Here is a 6,000-nt window from a genome sequence, read left to right as displayed (position 1 = left end):
GCCCACCATGTGTTTGATAAAATGTCATTTATAGAATTCATAGGAAATGGAAGGTCCAATGTACATCCTATGAGTCGGATGATTATATAATTATTGAAATGATGATGAAAGGGATACATGTATATGATTTTCTCAATATAGTGTTGTGAGTCGACCAAGCCTAGTACGGGGGGTAGTAGGCCCGTATAACCGTATCGAGGGGTTGGTACCTTGGTTGCCTAGTACGGGGGGTAGTAGGCCCGTATAACCATATCGAGGGGTTTGTACCTTGGTCCCTAGCTCGGGGGTGGTAGGCCCGGGTAACCACATTGAGGAGTTTGTACCTCTTTCGCCTCTCCAATGGGGTGGTAGGCCTTGGAAAATACTATATTGATGGTCACTCGCCACACATGTACTACGTCCCACTAAATATGATTTTTATGTAAGCATTATTATACATATCATTTCATTAATATGCTATTTATCGGGTATGATTATGCATTTTTCCTATGATGTCCATCTATTGTAGCATTGCATTGCATCTCATATACTTAGTACATTCAAACGTACTAATGCATACTCTATGCCTACATGATGTCACCATGTAGGGACCGGAGCACCGCTTGACCATCCTCCTCCGCGTGGCTAATACGATTTCCTATCAAGGTTATTGGTGAGTCCTCCATTCCAGGGACGTTGCTCATGATCTTTTGCTATGTATAAGACTTTTCCTTTTTAGTTATGTTTTGACTATGAGGGTGAGCCCGGTGGTTTGTCTTGGCCCCCGCTAAGTACTCATGTTTAGAGGTGGTGTTGGACAAGTTGTGTTTTATGCTTGAGCTTGACTCATCTATGGTATTTATGTATCATTCCCTTTTTTTTTCTTGCTCCCTTAGTCCCGATTTCCCCTTGATTATGCTTATCGCTTATGGTCATTTTAATTGCTTCCGCGACCAAGGATGTGTAATGATATGCTATGAGGCTTGTTTGGGGTTCCTTCGGGTTCCCCATTCGCCGGTCACGTCTAGGCCCTAGGCTTGGGTCATGACAACCTTGATATCTCAATACACCATATCCCCCTTGTTCAAAACCTAATACTCTTTGATTTTGAACATTTTCCTTCAAGTCGAGGGAAATGGGGTCTTGTTCTTGCTTTTCCTTCACTTCTGACACTAGTGATGATTCTGCCTCATTCGTCACCACTATTCCTCCTTCTGTGGAATCCATAAGTCTAACTCCCAAGCGTGCAAGTTTGTGCACATCTTTGGCTAACTCCCTATTTTCTTCCTCAACATGGGTGGTACTACTCATGGATAACCTGCTTAAAGCATCAGCAACCACATTAGCCTTACCTGGGTGGTAAAGAATACTCATGTCATAATCCTTGAGTAATTTCAACCACCTCTTATGTCTGAGATTGAGCTCTTTCTGAGTGAATACATATTGCAAGCTCTTGTGATCAGTGAATATATTAACATGAACACCATATAAGTAGTGTCGCCAAATCTTCAAGGCGAAAATTACAACGGCCAACTCTAAGTCATGGGTTGGATAATTCTTCTCATGAACCTTCAACTGTCTGGAGGAATAAGCTATCACCTTCCATTCTGCATTAACACACAACCCAAACTAACTCTGGATGCATCACAATACACCACAAAACCTTGAGTATCCTCTGGTAAGGTCAAAACTGGGGCACTAGTCAACCTCTTCTTCAATTCCTGAAAGCTCTTCTCACAAGCTTTAGACCATTGAAATTTCACTGTCTTTTGAGTCAACTTGGTCAACGAAGATGAAATAGACGAGAACCCCTCTACAAATCTCCTATAATAACCAGCCAAGCCCAAGAAACTCCTAATATCAGTTGGAGATGTGGGTCTAGGCCAATTCTGCACTGCCTCAATTTTCTGATGAGTATCAACTCTAATACCATCACTGGAAATAATATGGCCCAAGAATGCCACAGACTCAAGCCAAAACTCACACTTAGAGAACTTGGCATACAACTCCTTATCTTTCAAGGTATGAAGAACTATTCTGAGATGACTAGCATGATCTTCTTCATTCCTTGAATAGATTAGTATGTCATCAATGAAGACGATAACAAACATATCTAAATAAGGTTTGAAGACTCTGTTCATAAGATCCATGAACACTGTTGGTGCATTGGTCAAACCAAAGGACATGACCAAGAATTCATAATGATCATATCTAGTCCTGAATGTTGTCTTTGGAATGTCACATTCCCTAACTTTCAACTGATGGTAGCCTGATCTGAGATCAATTTTCAAAAAACAGGTGGCACCCTGAAGTTGATCAAATAAATCATTTATCCTTGGAAGAGGCTACTTATTCTTGATGGTAACCTTATTTAATTGATGGTAATCTATACACATCCTAAGGGAACCATCTTTCTTTCTCACAAACAAGATCGGAGAGCCCTAAGGTGAGACACTTGGTCGAATGAAACCCTTATCTAAGAGATCTTTCACCTGCTCTTTCAACTCTTTCAACTCTTTCAACTCTGTTGGTGCCATTATGTATGGCGGAATAGAGATAGGACGAGTATCTGGAATGATGTCTATACCAAAGTCTATTTCTCTCTCAAGAGGGACTCCGGGTAGATCATCAGGAAAGACTTCTGGAAACTCTCTTACTATAAGAACTGACTGAATTGGAGGTACCTCAACACTTGAATCATTAACTCTGACTAAGTGATAGATACAGCCCTTTGAAACTAACTTTCTCGCCTTAAGGTATGAAATGAAACGACCCTTAGGCACAGTTGAACTACTACTCCACTCTATGACTGGCTCATTAGGAATCTGAAACTTGACAACTCTAGTTCTACAATCTATTTATGCATAATAGGCATGAAGCCAGTCCATACCTAGAATGACATCAAAATCTGCCATGTCTAGTTCAACTAGATCAGCCATGGCGTATTTGTGATTGATGGAAACAGGACAATCACGATAGACTCTTTCTGCTAGAATAGACTCCCCGACAGGTGTGGAAACACAAAAAGATTCACAAAGTTTCTCAGGGATAACATCAAACTTAGTTGCAACATAAGGGGTCACAAAAGATAAATTGGCTCCTGGGTCTAGCAAAGCATAAACATCAAAAGCAAGGACTTTGATCATACAAATGACAACATCTGGAGATGTTCTCTTGCTCTTGGAGACTGGTGATTGCATAAAGGCGGTTTGCACCTCCGCTAGTACCAGAAGTAGCTCCTCTAGGTGCAGCCTTGTCTGGTTGAGTAACTGATGAAGACTAGGCTCTATTGCCTGGATTTCCACTACCTTACTTATTCTTAGGACACTCTTTCAAGAAGTGTCCCTATTGTCCACACTTGAAACAACCTGTCAAGCCATCACGACACTTACCTGGGTGGGTTCTCCCACACTTAGCACATCCAGGAGCCCAACTACCTCATTGTGCCACACTACCCTGGGACTGCGCTGGTTTAGAGCTGAAGTTCTGCAAATTCTTACCATAATATTCGCCTTTGTTTCAAGGTGCAGGTGCACTAGCAGATGATGTTGCAGGCCCCTTTTGCTTCTGCTAAAAGGACGAACGATTCACAATGCCTTCTGTTGCCCAGACTCATTCCCTGTCTTAGCTTTCTTACTTCTGAACTCTTCCCTGTCTCTCAGATTCTCTTCCTCAACCTCCTGCACATAAACCATCAACCTTGATATGTCCATGTCACCTATCAGCATTGCTGCCCTGCCCTCTTTGCTTGACAGACGACCCAAGCCAGCAATAAACAAGTTCATTCTACTCCTCATGTCCTTAACCATTTCAGGAGCATAGCGGGACAGCTGGGTGAACTTCAACCCATACTCATGCACACTCAAGAAATCCTGTTTTAGTGTAAGAAACTCTCGTACCTTAGCCTCCTTCAGTTCTCGGGGAAAGAAACGCCCCAAGAAGGCTTCCTCAAAACAAGCCCAACTAGCAAGTGGTGCATTCTAAAGTCGACCCCCTTTCCACTGATCAAACCATGTTCTAGCAACATCCTTCAGTTGATATGCAGCTAGTTCAACTCACTCAGTATCTGTCACATGCATCACATCAAATACCTTCTTCAGCTCCTCAATAAAAAATTTCGAATCCTCAGTAGTGACCGAATCAGTGAAACTATGAGGATTCATTCTCAAGAATTCGCGAATCCTCGAAGTGTCAGCCTCATCTTGTCTTGGTCCTCTTGGCTGCCCAACCTGGTTAGTCACAGCTTGGCTCAGTATTCGGATAGCCTTACGAAATTCAGCATTAGTGACCTCGCCCTGAGGTTGCACATTTGGTGCATTAGGTACCCTTTGCTCTTGTGGTTCAACATTTCTCCTAGCTAGACGACCTCGTGTTGCTCTTCGTGGAGGCATGGTTATCTGTAACACACACAAGCACGAATTAGAGGGAAACTTTTAGCGATAAACTCTAACGCACGAGATGGATATGAAGGGATTGAAGAATTTCCTAAATGTTGCAGCCTTCTAATTATAGATGTGGCGCGCTTCACACCAATAACTAGAACTCTACTGACACGGCTTCATAGACTCCCTAGGACTCTTAAACTCTGTACTCTGATACCAAGTTTGTCACGCCCCGAGCCTACACTCTGGACGTGGCCGGCACTCGGAGACCATCGCTGGCCCCAAGCGAACCCTTGGCCTGGCTTACTTAACTCAGCGGAAGACTTAAATCAACAGAATAAACTCAATGCAATAGTTTAAATGATAACATCTTAGCCAAAATGGCAACTTATGTCTCAAAACAAAGTATCTGCAAATACATAGATGAGAGACTCAATACTAACTGTCTGACTGTCTATGAACCCTCTATAATACTGAGATGGATGTTGGGACAGACCCCACAACATCCTAATAAAGCAAAACTAGGAAAGCGAAATAACAGAGTTCTCCGGAATGCAAGGAGGCTCACCACTAACTCTGGAGTGCTCAACTGGATCAATGGCGTGTTGGATGCTGATCCTGGTTACCTGTGTCTGCATCATAATAAGAAGCAGGCCAACTGGCATCAGTACATTGAATGTACGAGTATGCGAGTTGGAAAGCTAAACAACAACTTAAGCTTGAAAGAAGTACAAAAGGAACACTTACCTTGGCTCTATTTAACTCATGAACAACTAAACTCAATATAATGCAATATATATAAAGCTTATAAAATAGTGTAAACAACTTAGTTTGTTAAAGATAAAGCAATAACAAACTCAACTTTACTTAAATGTAAAAGTAATATAACTTTTGTGGGAGATTCTCTAACCGACAACCACCACTATGAGCCTAAGTGGTGATACAGCGTCTTGCCCACGTTGCCAGAACTGTCCTATACTTTGCTGTCATATAGAATGCTTAACTTAGTGGATCCACTAGTCTATGCTAAAAGCATTTTAAGGAGTCATCTAAAAATTATGATCATTTACTACCCATGATGGCTACATGGTTTATAGAGACTTGAGTTAATATGAACTCGCATCCCCATATCGGTGCTCAATACTACTCCCAAAATATACTTAGCTCATATGTTTGAAAAAAGAAAACTCTTTCTTTGAATTGAGATAATTACTCAAAACTTAGCTTAAAAGCTCTCTTGGAATTGATGTTCCCTTTCTTGCTCAAATGTGAAAACATTTATAAACTCTTTGGGAATACTTAGTCCCCTAATAACTTTTGAGAAATGAACTCAACTCTTTACTCTTTACTTTACTTGAAACTTGAGCCTTAAAACGAAGTTTAAACATTTAATAAAGACTCTTGAAAACTTTAAGAAACTTTGATTTGACTTGCTTCTTAACTTCTAGACTTGACTCTTAACTTCTTTGACTTTGATCTTAACTTTTCTTGAATTGGATTATGGATTCAAGGTTCATGATCTCATGTTTACGGATGATTTCATGATGTTTAGATGTACCTTAGAGTGTTGGAAAAAACTAGAAAACATAGGTACATCGCTTAGGAACAAGTACGAAAAGGTGGGGAACGAATGGGGAGA

The 6,000-nt window shown here is 41.1% G+C and overlaps 1 long non-coding RNA gene across 1 annotated transcript in view; it reads left to right on the top strand.

The window, feature by feature from the left end:
* The first annotated feature begins 676 nt into the window (after nucleotides 1-676).
* LOC125809969 (uncharacterized) overlaps nucleotides 677-6,000 on the top strand; it is a 96,888-nt gene continuing 91,564 nt past the window's right edge. Inside the window, exon 1 of the long non-coding RNA XR_007441838.1 lies at nucleotides 677-786. This is a non-coding gene — a long non-coding RNA (uncharacterized LOC125809969). The remainder of the gene's footprint in view (nucleotides 787-6,000) is intronic.

Source organism: Solanum verrucosum, unplaced genomic scaffold (genome assembly GCF_900185275.1).
Source record: "Solanum verrucosum unplaced genomic scaffold, falcon-dt-bn FXZP01000257.1, whole genome shotgun sequence".
NCBI lineage: Eukaryota > Viridiplantae > Streptophyta > Magnoliopsida > Solanales > Solanaceae > Solanum > Solanum verrucosum.
Note: the sequence above shows the minus strand (reverse complement) of the source record. Positions and strands in the feature narration are given on the sequence as shown.